Below are 14,404 nucleotides of genomic sequence, written 5' to 3'. Positions count from 1 at the left end.
GCTTCCGGCTTCCTAAAAAGACCGTTTGTCCCAAACTCCTCAGGGCAGCGGCCCTCTCCTGCACCCCTCCCTGCTTCTGGTTTAATTGGGGGGTGGGAGGAGTCTCCGTCCTGGGAGTCTGGAAATTGTCCCACTCCAGCTGTAACAGGTTACCGGCAAACCCAGTGGCTTAAAACCGCACGAATCCCTTATCTTGGAGCTGTGGCGGTCAATAGTCCAAATGGTCTTAATAGGGCTACAATCAAGGTGGTGGGAGGGCTTTGCTCCTCCCGGAGGCTCCATGGGGAACCTGGTCCTTGCCTTTTCGAGCCTTTTTGAAGCCGGGGCTTCACTCTGACCTGTGCCTTCATCATCCCATCTCCTCTAGAGCTGGCCTTCCTCCCTCCCTCCAAAAATGACCCCCTTGATCACACTGGGCCCATCCTCCACATCTTTGACTGAATCACACCCTTTCACCGGGTATTCACAGCTCTTGGGGCTTAGAATAGGGACATCTCTGGGGGCCTGTAGTCCCCAGGGGTATTGTTTCCTTTGGCTTCCACTGAGTCTGCTCTTCCCAACCCTGCGCCCAACCTCTTGCTGGGTAGTAGGCTTTCTTAAAAATCTCTCGGTCTGATCTGACTTCTCAGTCACATTTTGTTATTACAACATTCCTATTCTGGGCCCTAAGCCAGGGTCTGGTCCATTTCAACTTTCTTTTTCTTTTCCTTCTTCCTCTTCTTCTTCTTCTTCTTTTTAATTTTTGAATGTTTCTTTTTTTGAGAGACAGAGAGAGACAGAGCATGAGTGGGGGACGGTCAGAGAGAGAGGGAGACACGTAATCAGAATCAGGCTCCAGGTTCTGAGCCGGCAGCACAGAGCCCGACACTGGGCTCGAACTCATGAACTATGAGATCATGACTTGAGCCGAAGTCAGACGCTTAACTGACTGAGCCATCCAAGCACCCCTCATCCTTCTATTTTATTAAAAATGCCCCTCCCCTACCAGTGCCAGCTGGATAGAGTGGAGACGATGTGTGCATTGAACAGGTCCCTGCATTCTCTCCCGGAGGGTCTGGGAAGGGAAGAGGTGGAGAGAACAGGTATCAGGTATCTCCCCACCTAACCACCCACCTGGAAGGGGCAATCCTCTTTCCGTGGGCTTTAACAATCGGCCGTGCCTATAGTTACAAGCTTAGTGCAGACAGGTGGTGGCCTCAACAGGCCCTAGGAAGGCGAGACTCAAACCTTGGCCCAGGCTTGATCTTCTGGCTGACCGCTGCTGGAGGCATCTCCCATTGTCCCTCCCATGCCCTGCCTCCTCGCCCGGCTCTGCAGCGGTCCTGGTCCCGCAGCCGCCAGCCTTACCTCTGCTCTGGAGACTGGGACCACCAGCGGGGACTGATTTCTACACCTTTTAGGAATCAGGATCTTGAGAGAGCAGCTCAGCAAGTCTGGAGAATCTAGTAATGTCCTCAAGATTTCTGACCAATGCCTCTACGACTCACTCTTCTCAGTTGGACAGCAAAAGAGCTCCATTTTGTTACATCTTTATCCCCAGTTCAGAGTTTGGCATGAGGTACTTTACATTTCTGGTGCATAAATAAATGAATACTGAGCACAATAAGATAAGGGTGCCTTCTATTCAATATTGTACCGAGACCCCAGCTAAGGCAGTGAGACAAGAGAGGAGACGAGAAGGACAAAGATTGAAAAGAGAAAAATCTCTGGTCTGCAATCTCTGTGATTGTCTATGTAGAGAATCCAAGAGACTCAACAGAGTAGTGTTGGATCCTACCGTGTGGGAGGCGGGCCCTTGCTAGACACATAATGTGAGCTGAAGGAACAGCTCTGTCCTCAGCTCCCATTTGAGTTGGGGAGGCAAGAGTGGGGCACATTCCTCTATGCTCCAGAAAGTCTAAGAGGCTGGTAATCTACGATGGGAAGAAGTTACTTTGTTTTCAATCACCTCTAACTGAAATTGAACAATTTCCTTCCTTTATGAACGTAGGTAGCAGATCGCACTTGTGTTAGCAGTACCCACGACTTTGTCATCGATCGAGATCACAGATGTCTTCAAATCACAAGACGGTCATTGCAGACAGCTTAAAATATAACTTACCCTTCACCGCTACTGCAAAATTACCGAAGTAACCAAACCAGCTGTTAGTTCTCATCCTCGAAATATGTTAGCAAAGAACTTCATTTATTTATCACATTTTTAAAAATAATTCAGCAACTGCATTTCAAGATAATGGGTCTTTTGTAATGGAATACATTCTATATCGTGCATTTAAAGACATTGCCCTTGGGGGAGGATTCATGGCACAAAAGAGGACTAGGAACCCCAGCTCTAGAGGAAGGACTTGGCTTGGGCCAGGCTAACCCAGTTCTCTTGCACAAGGGAGTCCCTGCCCCAACCTTCACATCTCTTACCAAGCAGGAGGCCCAGCTTGCTCAAGTACGCATCTGTTACTGTCCCAGGAGCTTTCTGGGTGCCCGGCTTTTGATGTTCATGGAGCGTTCTGAAGGTCAAAACACGCCCCGTGGGTCTGGGTCCGCTTGTGCCCCAGGTTGGCTGGCCCTGGGCCGGGCATTAGCCAGTTCTGGCTTCACCCGGCGGGAAGAGAGGGGGCTGCCTCAGCCGGTTTGGGTTCCTCCAGTCAGTGTCTTCAGCTGCCGCTATTGACCACTTCCCTTCCTAGGACGAAACCCAGGGCCTTAACTTAGGAGAATGCAAAACACAGAACAGAGGAGAGTGGAGTCCTTGAGACCTCAGCGGGGGCCCTGTTTGGATTTCCCAGAGTTACGTCTGCGTCTGGGTCCAGAGGCCGCCTTGCCAGCAGATAGGAGTCATCGATAGCAGTGACAGCCACACAAGGCTTGCGCTCCTATGCATGATCACGGAGCTACATTAAAAGGTCATGGCTAGGGGCCCCTGGGTGCCTCAGAAGGGTAAGTGTCTGACTCTTGATTTTGGCTCACGTCATGATCTCAGGGTTTGTGAGACTGAGCACTGTGTCAGGCTCTGGACTGAGAGTATGGAGCCTGCTTGGGATTCTCTCTCTCCTCCCCCCCCCGCCCCCCAAAAAACAATGTTTTTTTAAAAGGCCATGGCTAACACTGACCCCCTTCTCTGATACTTGGTTCAAGCTTCTGCATCATACATAGTTCAGAATCACTTGGAGGAGTAGAAAGAACGTAGAAGTTGGCATCAAAGAGGGTTTAAATCCTGTCTCCATCCCTTCCCTTGATAGCTGGTGAGCTTTCATTAACTGAGGAAATATGCTTCTGAGGGCCAACTATGTGCAAGGCACTGAGAACACAGAGAAGAACAAGACAGGCCCCACGTCCCCTCATGAAACTTACTCTCTACAGGCTTGCACACAAAGACCCAGTGATGGTTATGAAAGCAGTGAGCAGGGGTTATGGCAGAGAGCTATAGTGGTGGGGGTAGAGATGAGGTCCCACCAAGGCAGGATGGTTGGGGAAGGCCTCTCTGCGGCATTTAAATTAATACTGAAGACTGAGGTAGAGCCGATCGTGAAGGGAGGGGAAAGGCTTCTTAGCTGTAGGAACAGTATGTGCAAAGGGCCTGAGGTGGGAAAGAGCTTGGGCTGGTGAGAAAACAAAAGGAGGCCAGAATTATCCAAACATGGGAGGAGGGGAAGAGAGCAGGTCAGAGGCCAACAGGAAGTACTGGGGTTCATGGGAAGTGCAAGAAGCCATGGGAATTTTAAGCAGGGGAGGGACATAGTTTGATTTTTTTAAATTGTTGTGGTAAAATACACATAAAATAAACTTTAGCACTTTAACCATTACAGAGTATACAATCAGTGGCATTCGGTATATTCACAATGTGTAAAACCGTTAGCACTGCTCAGTTCCAGAACTTTCCCATTCTATTAAAAGGAACCCCTGTACCCATGAAGTAGTTGGTCTCTATTCCAACTCCTCTCCAGCCTGAAGCACTCAGCCACCTGCTTTCCATCTCCATGGATTTGCCTATTCTGGACATTTCTTTTTTTGTTTTTTTATGTTTATTTATTTTTGAGAGACAGAGAGAGACAAAGCATGAGCTGGGGAGGGGCAGAGAGAGGGAGACACAGAATTGGAAGCAGGCTCCAGGCTCTGAGCTGTCAGCACAGAGCCCGAAGTGGGGCTCAAACTCATGGACTGCAAGATCATGACCTGACCCAAGGTCGGACGCTTAACCGACTGAGCCTCCCAGGCGCCCCTGGACATTTCTATACGTGGAGCCATATGTGGCCTTTCATGACTGGCTTCTTTCACTCAGCGTGTTTTTGAAGCTCCTTCATGAAGCGTGGATCAATACTTCATTCTCGTTATGGCTGAACAGCCCATTGTGTGGCTGTAGCCATATAGTTTTTTTATTCTTTCATCCATTGATAGAATTTGCTTTTACTGCAGTTAACTCTGGTTGCTGGACAGGGAGTAGATCTTAGGGAAGGCAGGAGGGGGAGTGCAGTCCGGAGAAGGGCGTGGATTCGGAGGCAGAGCGGATACGACAGAGCCGTGTGTGGACTGGATGTGGGGGGGGGGGGGGAGGACACACCGTGTGCCCTGCGGTGCCATCACCAAGATGGAAAACCCTGGGGAGGGACGCGCCAGCTGTTTGTGATAATGTTTGGTTTGAATTGTCGAAGTGGAGGCGTCATGTGGGCAGTAGGATTGGAGTCTGCAGCTCGGCAGAGAGTGTTGGGGTGTGATGTTGTGACTGAAGAAACACATTTCGGTCTTCATCCTTGGCTCCGGGCCAGAGCTCCTGAAACCCTTGTCATTTCCTAAGGGATAAGAGCACAGGGAGCGTCTGGGAATATCTGGGAGCCCCTAAGGATGGGGGGGCTGGTTGCCAGGGGTTAGAACGTTCAGTCCCACCCCCCCAGCCTCTGGGGAGGGGAGGGGCTGGAGGCCGAGTTAGTCACCGGTAGCCAGTGACAGAAGCGTCAGGGGCTGCATGGAGTCTCTGTTAAGAACTCAGCGGAAGATGTCAGAGAGCTTTCTGGTTGGTGAACACGTGGAGATGCAGGGAATGCGGCATCCCCGGAGGGGCACGGAGGCTCTCCATGCCACCCCCCAATACCTTGCCCATGGCATCCCTTCCATCTGACTGTTTGTGAGCTGTGTCCTTCCAGAATAAATCCTAAATTATAAGTAAACTATTTTCCTGAACTCTGCGGATCATCCTAGTGTAAGAGTTGCCATGGGAAGGCGACTGAGCGGCCACTTTGCTGTGGAGAGCTGTGAGCACTGACAACCCCCACCCACAAACCTGGGATGACCCGAGCCATTTGGAAAGCACCAGCGGCCATTTTATTGAAGGCCAGATAACAGATCCAGGCGCCACCAGGACTGACGACCCCCACTCTCAATCAGGACTGTCTCAAACTGGAATGCCTCACCATGGAATTCCAGCGTCCCCCTCCCCACCGAAGTGGGCAGCCAATTGAATCCTGCCACCGTCCAAAGATGCCCCTGCGTGGCTATCAGCCCACCTGAGCTCAAACCCGGAACTCCTGCACCCATAAAACACCTTGCTCTCCCATACCAGGGGTGACTTCCCTGACTCCTCGCTCCAGAGTCACGGAACCTTGCCCGGGAATTGCAGACTCCAATAAAGGCCTTCTTGGCTCCATAACGTGGTCTCTTTTTCCTCCCATCTCTGCCTCCATCTATTAAATCTTACACCTAGCAAATTATCAAATCTGAGGAGGGGTCATGGGAACCTCTGATTTATAAGAGAAGCATAGGTGACAACCGATGCGATCGTGTCTGGAGCGGCGGGGGTGGGGTCTCATGGGACTGAGCACTTAACCCGCGAGGTCTTCGCTAACTCCAGGCAGTTAGTGTCCAACTCCTGGGGGTGGAAAACCCACACATTTGTTGCAACAAAAGTATGGAATGTAGAGAGACACACGGAGTTTTTCTTTGAGAAGATCATCAGCTCATGGCTGGTTTTGAAAACCCTGGACCAGGCTGAGACCCTCCTCCTTCCTGGGGTGTAGACAAAGGGTCCAGGGCTGAGCTAGATGACAAGCAGGGAAGAGCCTGCAGAGGGACCACAAAGAAGTCTGTCTTTAAGCAGAGGTAAAAAGGAAAGCCAGTGGTGTGTGGGTCCCAGAGGCCAGGAAGCCAGAGGACCAGGAAGCCAGAAGCGTGAGCATGTCAGAAGCTGGTGGGAGGTGGCTGGGCCGGAAGGGACAGGCGGAGGAGGGATGCGGAATGGAGACACAGGAACTGCTCCCAGAACAATGGCTGCTCTCGAGAGGGAGCCAAGAGATGGGACAACAGGGCCCACACACAGCCCCCAGCCTAGATGGTACCTGGAATGTAAGAACGTCAGGCTAAGGTGAGCGGAGCATCTAGTCCCCACTTCAAGGAGAAGACAGAGACTCTGCAAGTTAAGTGCAAGGCCCCACGGCGGGTAAGTGGCAGAGCTGGAACGGGAGGCGTCTCCATGCAGGGCCCTCAATGGACCCCTTCCCCGCCTGCGGCAGGAGCAGTGGGTGCTAATGTTTGTGGGATGAGTTCAACAGTTCTCTGGAATCTTTCCTGCCTATTGACGTGGGTGAGGCGGACAGAGGACCCTGGAAGTATTTTCTGCCTCTCCTGTTGATGAGCTGAAACTCAAACTAAAGGGATTGAACAGCACTGCCTTATTCCACCTGCTGGTTACTCATGGAAACTGCTCAGCAACATGGTTCAGCCCTCCTGGCCAGCTGGGGAAGGCTCCACCAGCTGGGTCCCACGGCGGCCCAGGAGCAGAGCTGGGATAGACTCCCTGCAACTTCTTCGCAGTCAGGAGATTAGTCTAGGCTCATCTTGGAGATTCCATCCCTCCTCACCATTATGTTTCCAGAAAGGGCGTGTGATGCCATGCTCTGGCTACTGAGACCGGGGGATTGTCTGCTGGGGTCTCTGCCAAGTGTCCTCTTTCCAGGAGTGGCCTTCCTCTTGCCTTGCTCGTCACAGCCTGAAGGCAGGGCGGGGGATGGAAAGAACCTGGGCCCTGACTTGGCTGTGCCCCCCCCCGCCCCCTCCTCACCCTGAGCAGCGGCCTACAGATCCCGTTTTTGAGAGGTGACTCTTGTTTGGGTCAGGGTCTTAGTGCCTCACTTCCAGGAGCATCCAGACCCTGTCCACATGTAGGCATTTGCTGCTCAGTGCCCATTACACTTTCTCTTGGTAACAGCATCCTCTTTCCGTTTGGGGAATGGATTCACCCGTTGGGTTTGGTCTGGTGGAATTGTTCACGTTGGTGAGGTGGGCACGTGACCCAGATGGAGCCAGTGGGAGAGAGACCCAGGGAGACAGCAGACAGTTGGCATCTGCTCACAGGTGGGGGTGGGGCTGCCGCCGCCCCTGCCGTCCTGTGGGTGCCAGTCGGTCTCCCAGGAAGCTGCTGCAGTCAGCCTCGGCTGGTTTCCATCATTTGCTTCCAAGGAACCCAGGCCAGAGCTGAGAGACAGACGGAAGACAAAGCCCCTGCCGTGAAGGTGCACGGCCTGAATGCGGGAGGCAGACTGTGAACAAGCCACTCAAGTGTGAGGCAGAGGGAAGTGGACAGTGATAAGCACAACTAGGAAAAAAGAGCAGCCGCACGCGGGCGGGAGCGCCAACTGCCCATCAGGCCCTGCGCCGGGCATGGTGAGCACATCCCCCCTCATTTAGTCTCCAGGTCAGCCCCTGGAGGCAGAGACCCTGATGGGTTCTGGTGAGGTTCTGCTGTAAGTGAAGGCCCCAAATGACCCGTGGCTTAAACAAACCACAAGTTATTTCTCATGCCCAAGGCTGGAGGCATCAGTTCCAGGGCAGTTAAGGTGCCACCGCTCCACAGAGCACTCCCAGGGCCTTCCTCCTGGTCAAAGATGGCAGCATCTGCGTTCCAGCCAGCAGGACCGAGGATGGTGTGAACCAGAAAGAGACAACGATGCTCGCCAACCGTCTCTTCAGAGCAGCCCTGACACTGCCGTCCCCCCCCCACGGGGAGCCCTTAGTCCAGGACACCTGGCTGCCAGGGAACATGGGAAATGTGGCTGCTATTCAGGGCACCACGTGCCCACCTACGAAGTCTCTGATGGTTGAGGAAGTGCAGAGAGGACTTTGGGAAAATGCCAGGTACAACACAGATGAAACAGCGAGGCTCTGAGAATGAAGTCACTTGTCCAAGGTCACCCAGCTAGGAGGGGCAGGGCAGGACCTGAGCCCACTCGGTCTACAGGAGCTATGGCTAGTCACACGGAAGATGGCAAGGCCACAGGGCACTGGGGGAGGAGGTTTCGTGGGGAAAGTGAGATTTAAACTGGGTCTCCTGGGTCAGGAAACGGGGGAAGGACACTGGAGGAGCTGAGGTCTAGAGGCATGAGAACATTCTGGAAGAAAACTTCCCTTCTCGGGGTAGGTAGCCCCTTACAAATGCTCTCTGGCCACAGCCCTGTCATCTTCAGCAACAGGGGGCTCACGCCTGGGAGAGCTCATTGCGTTTAGGGATAGTTCTTATCAGAGCCTTCCTTCGGGGTGCGGTGGCCATCCTCAGTTCTTCCCTGCTCAGCATCTGGGTCCCGCCGGCTGTCTCCTAGCGGTTCCAGAGGGGCTGACCCAGCCAGGCCGGCGGGGCTCCCCGGGATCCTGCAGCAGGGACTCTCGCCAACAGTTCCTCTGCTGGGACTGCCATTTGCAAGGACGGGGGAGCCTGGACCTGGGGGCATCATGTGGAGAAGGCCTGCCTCGGGGTTAGGCCAACACAGAAAGAACAGAGGCATCTGATGGCTGAATGGAGCCTGCACCCTGCTGTGCTCAGAACTCCCCCCACGTGTGAGTCCCCGCACACATGAGTTCCCCACACGAGTCCCCTGCACATGTGAGTCCCCACAAGCCAATAAATTCCCTTTTTGTGGCAGCCAGTTTGTAAATTTTTTTTTAAATGTTTTATTTTTGATATAGAGAGAGACAGAGCATGAGAGGGGGAAGGGCAGAGAGAGAAGGAGACACAGAACCAAAAGCAGGCTCCAGGCTCTGAGCTAGCTGTCTGCACAGAGCCGGACGCGGGGCTCGAACCCACGAACGTGAGATCTGACCTGAGCTGAAGTAGGAGGCTTAACCGACTGAGCCACCCAGGCGCCCCTGTAAATTTTTTTTAATGTTTTATTTATTTTTGATACAGAGAGAGACAGAGCATGAGAGGGGGAGGGGCAGAGAGAGGAGACATAGAACGGGAAGCAGGCTCCAGGTTCTGAGCTAGCCGTCAGCACAGAGCCTGGATGCGGGGCTCGAACCCATGAACATGAGATCTGACCTGAGCCGAAGTTGGAGGCTTAACCCACTAAGCCACCCAGGAGCCCTTTTTTTTTTTTTTTTTTGAGGGACAGAGAAAGAGAGTGTGAGCAGGGGAGGGTCAGAGAGAGAAGGACACACAGAATTGGAAGCAGGCTCCAGGCTCTGAACTAGCTGTCAGCACAGAGTCTGATGCGGGGCTCAAACCCACCACCATGAGATCATGACCTGAGCCGAAGCCGGACGCTAAACCAACTGAGCCACCCAGGCGCCCCCGGCAGCCAGCTTGATTCGTGTTCCTGTCACTCCCCCAAGAAGACTGCCGATGAACAGAGCTAGAGATGTCAGGCCTTTTTGTTTTGTTTTGTTCGCTTATTTATTTTGAAAGAAAGAGAAAGCGGGGGTGGGGGCCGGAGGGTAGAGAGAGAGAATCCCAAGAATCCTTTGCGATAACAGCACAAAGAACAGCCCCAATGTGGGAATCCATCTCATGAACCATGAGATCATGGCCTGAGCCAGAATCAAGAGTCAGATGCCTAACAGCCCGCCAGGCGCCCCCAGGCCTCTTTTCCTCACCACCTGGGCAGGGGAGTTGGAGGGAGAGTAACTGTGTGTTTCATTATAGGGCCTGGCATGATGCGAATGCCAAATGTGGTCCGCGAACCAGCGTCTGCATCGCTGATACTGAATTCCACGAAACCACACAGCCCTGGGCCCCAACTTCCCAATGAGAGTCTCTGGAGGCTAGGCCAGAGCCCTGTATTTCTATCTGCCCTGTAGGGGGTTCCACTGGCACCCGGTCTGAGAACCAGTGGCTGAACTAGGTGAGCTGGGATCCAACCCCGACCCTGCTACCAGCCTGGGTGTCCCAAGTCTCTCCAGCTCGTCCTAACGACCAAACGGAGCCCTTCCGCTGACCGGCTGTTTCGCAGGCGCCCGGCCCTGTGGGAGGAAACGCTTCGTGTGCCCATCCTTACTCAATCCTCACAACCGCTGAGTATCTTTTGTTTTAAGGAAAGAAATGGAGGTTCATAGAGGCTGACTTGCCTAATGTCACTGCTGCTGGATTTGAAACCAGTTCTCTGTCCCCGAATCCAAAGTCAGCACCATGCTTCATTGCCTGTTGTCTTTAGAATGAAAATAGAACTTTCTCGTTAGGCCTGTGGACTTTTCAGGATAGAAAAGGATCTTATTCTTCCCTGTCCCCCACCTGGTGACTCACTCGAAGCCCCATGATGCTGCCTCCCAATGTCGCTGGGGTACAGCCTCCGTCTTCACCGCCGTGGCCTGTGTCACCACTGTCTCTTGCTGTAACAGTCTCTCCACTTCCACTCTTGTCTTCTTCCTCAGACCTGCTCCCCACACAGTACTGAGAGCATTTTTACATAATCTCATCTCTTTGTTAAGAAATGTCACAGACACTCTAATAATTATGTAGAGTACTATAAAAACACCCATGTCATTACCACCAGGTTAAGGAATAAAGTGCTTGTTTCCTTTTTAATAAAAATTTTTAAAGTATTTATTTTGAGAGAGAGAGACCGAGTGTGAGGGGGGGAGGGGCTGAGAGAGAGGGAGACACAGAATCTGAAGCAGGCACCAGGCTCCGAGCTGTCAGCACAGAGCCTGACATGGGGCTCGAACCCACGAACCGAGAGATCATGACCTGAGCTGAAGTCAGATGCTCAGCTAACTGAGCCACCCAGGCCCCTAAAAGTACTTGTTTTCTTGAATCACAAAGCTCAGGAACCTTCCCTGGCTTCCCCTTGCTTTTGGGATTAAAATGCTACCTGTGGCCAATTGGGCTTTGTCTATCTGGACCCTGCCCCTCTAAGACACCCGCCTGCTATTTCCCTGGAGTTGGTTTTGTTCTCAGACTAGTTTCCTCCCTTGTAAAATGCAGCAGCTCTAGGCCTGACACTGGCATAACTTCTAGAGAGGGGCCTTCGTGGTGCTGCCCCCACTCCCCAGTCAAAGGATGGCCCTAGGCTTCCCTTGGTTTTGATTAGATCAATCTGGCTGTCTTTCCGCCTCTAAATACACTCTGGCCAGGGGAATCCTGTGTGCTAGAGGGCTTGGGCTAGACTAACCATTGCTTTTGTTTTTTAATGTTTATTTATTTTTGAGAGAACGAAAGACAGAGTGTGAGTGGGGAGGGAAAGAGAGAGAGGAAGACACAGAATCCGAAGCAGGCTCCAGGCTCTGAGCTGTCAGCATAGAGCCCAACGCGGGGCTCTAACTCACGAACTGAACCGTGAGATCATGACCTGAGCCGAAGTCAGATGCTTAACAGGTTGACTGAGTCACCCAGGTGCCCCAGGGCTGACCATTGTTAAACCAATGTCTCTGTCAAGGAGTTGTGGGTTAATCCCATTCTACTTTTGGCTCTGTATACCAGGAGAGGGTGGGAAGTAAATTAGAGAGGCAACTGTTCTGTCTGAAGTGTCCACAGACCGGCTTGGATTATCTACATCTAAAAAGCTCGGGGAATACTTAACTGTAAGCAACAGAGCCTTCCAAGGTCGATCTGAGAGGGAAAGGGATACTGGAGCCCAGGGATGCATCCCCTCCTCAGCCTGAAGTTCCCCTCCACATTAGCTGTGGGGAGGCCCGGCTTTTTCCTCGTCATTTCCAGCTTCGCCCTTGTAGAAATAACTCTGCAGCCCAGAAGGGTGATGGGTCTGTCCCGGCACCTCTAATGTCCACTCAGGACACACCAGCCATTCAATAAATATTTGTCTTTGAAGGAAGGAACTGAGGGTGTGTTGACCCGTAACCAGAAGGCACTTACTGACAGGTTATTGGGACGCGATTTCTGACACACGCAGACATGTACACACTCACAAATACAGGTATGTGCTCATAAATTCAGAGAAAGGACCTACAACAACACAGAAGAAATGAAAAGACCAAGGGAGACTTGGCATCAAAATGGCCCTGGTTCCTGGTTCTAACTCGGCACAGTTCTACCCCTTCCTCGCCTGCCTGGTCAGCGAGGCCCCCCGTCTATCTCCTGTGACCAGTTACCAACCAGGATCTTAAGGGTCAAGCAAGGACATCTGTAACCCACAGGGACACCAAACCCGTGTGCCATTGTCTTGCAACATGCATTTCAAAGGACCAGTGGGGGCGCCTGGGTGGCTCAGTCGGCTAAGCCTCCGACTTCAGCTCAGGTCAGATCTCACATTCGTGGGTTCGAGCCCCGCGTCAGGCTCTGTGCTGACAGCTAGCTCAGAGCCTGGAGCCTGCTTCTGGTTCTGTGCCTCCTTCTCTCTCTGCCCCTCCCCCTCTCATGCTCTGTCTCTCCCTGTATCAAAAAATAAAATAAAACATTAAAAAAAAATTAAAATCAAAGGACCAGTGTACTCTCAAACGCCGCTGCTGGGAGGCAGGTGGGCAAGTTACTGTAGCAAACTTAACAAGCATATAGATTTGCCCTTTGACCCCACAACGCCTCTTGTACGGACTCTGGGCCAGCAACATGGCAAGATGCGCATGCCGGTTGCTTCCCACAGCACTGCGGTGACAGCCGGGGCAGGAACTGCCCCGTGACCACTGGTGCAGACCTGGTTGCATACACTATGGTATGTCCCACCCTGGAGCATCACGAAGCTGGGAAAGGGCGAGAAGACCTCAAATACTGCCATGGAGTTGTCTCCAAGAGAAACTGTTAAGGAAAACTGCAAGATGTAATGGAGTGTGCGATAGCCCCCCATCCTGTAAGAAACAGGGGGCCTAGGAATACACAGATGGGCTACTTACATTAATCGTGAACACACGGGCACACACATGCACACGCACGCAGGGTATACAGAGTGAGGTAAGGACAGGGTGGAGGGGCCAGGGAGGGAAGTTGGACTTCTTTGAAAATACCTTGCTGGGGCGCCTGAGTAGCTTAGTCGGTTAAGCCTCCAACTTCGACTCAGGTCAGATCTCATGTTCGTGGTTCGAGCCCCGCGTCAGGCTCTGTGCTGACAGCTAGCTCAGAGCCTGGAGCCTGCTTCCGGTTCTGTGTCTCCTTTTCTCTCTGCCCCTCCCCCTCTCATGCTCTGTCTCTCTCTGTATCAAAAATAAAACAAAACATAAAAAAGAAAGAAAGAAAGAAAATACCTTGCTCTATGTACTTGATTTGGGACCATGTAAATATTTTATCCTTAGGTACAAAAGCAAAATTAAATAAATATAACTTAAAAAGAAATCATCTCAGGTGACTTTAAAACAGCAGTTGGTGCACCCAGAACGACTAGAAAGGACACTAAGAACAAAAAGAACTGTAGGGGAAAAAAAACCTAGTAGTCAAAATGTTAATGATATTGATACAGTATTATTCTGAAACCATTATATGTATCATAGGATGAATTAAGTAATTATGTTGTTATTGTTAGGAATGAAGACCTTTGCTATTTAAGAGATATAACAATGTAAAATCAAAGTAAAAATTGTGTAGTCCTAAGTCTTGACCGGAAATATTAGCAAAAACTAATGATGCATTTTTTTTCTTTAAAAATATGTATATCCTGGCTTATGAAAAACCCTAGAAACTCACAGCTTGATGGCAATGAATATCAACCTCATTACCCAGACTAAATGCCGTTTCCCTCTGAAGGGAATCAGGAGATGGAGCCAAGGTCAAGATGCACCTAGAACCTCTTATCAGAGCGGAAGGCAAAGACACCAGCTAGGAGATTTCTGTCAAAAGGACACGGGGGACGTGAAGAAGTTCTGACTGGCTAAGGATGGTGACTGAACATGAGCAAAACTATTAACTACAACAGATGGAAACATTTCAAATATTCTGAATTCCAGGGATTCATCACGATATCAAAACAAAGCAAAACAAAACAAAATCCTAACTCACCGGAGACCTGTGAGAGGATGCTGGGGGACGCATTTGCTTTCAAGTTGGTAAAAGGGAAGAGCCAAGCATCCTGACTTTCCTGGACATATTGTAATTCAGGGTGATCAAGGAGCAGGTGAAGGGAAGTTTCTTAGTAGAGAGGGAGACAGAATCCCAAGCAGGCTCCACTGTCACACAGAGCCCAAAGTGGGATTTGAACCCTGAAACCATGAGATCATGACCTGAGCTGAAATCAAGACCAACTGAGCCACCCAGGCACCCTGGGCAGAGACA

The sequence above is a fragment of the Suricata suricatta genome, chromosome 14 (genome assembly GCF_006229205.1).
Source record: "Suricata suricatta isolate VVHF042 chromosome 14, meerkat_22Aug2017_6uvM2_HiC, whole genome shotgun sequence".
Lineage (NCBI taxonomy): Eukaryota > Metazoa > Chordata > Mammalia > Carnivora > Herpestidae > Suricata > Suricata suricatta.
The sequence above is the reverse complement of the archived record's forward strand: the minus strand, read 5'-3'. Positions refer to the sequence as shown.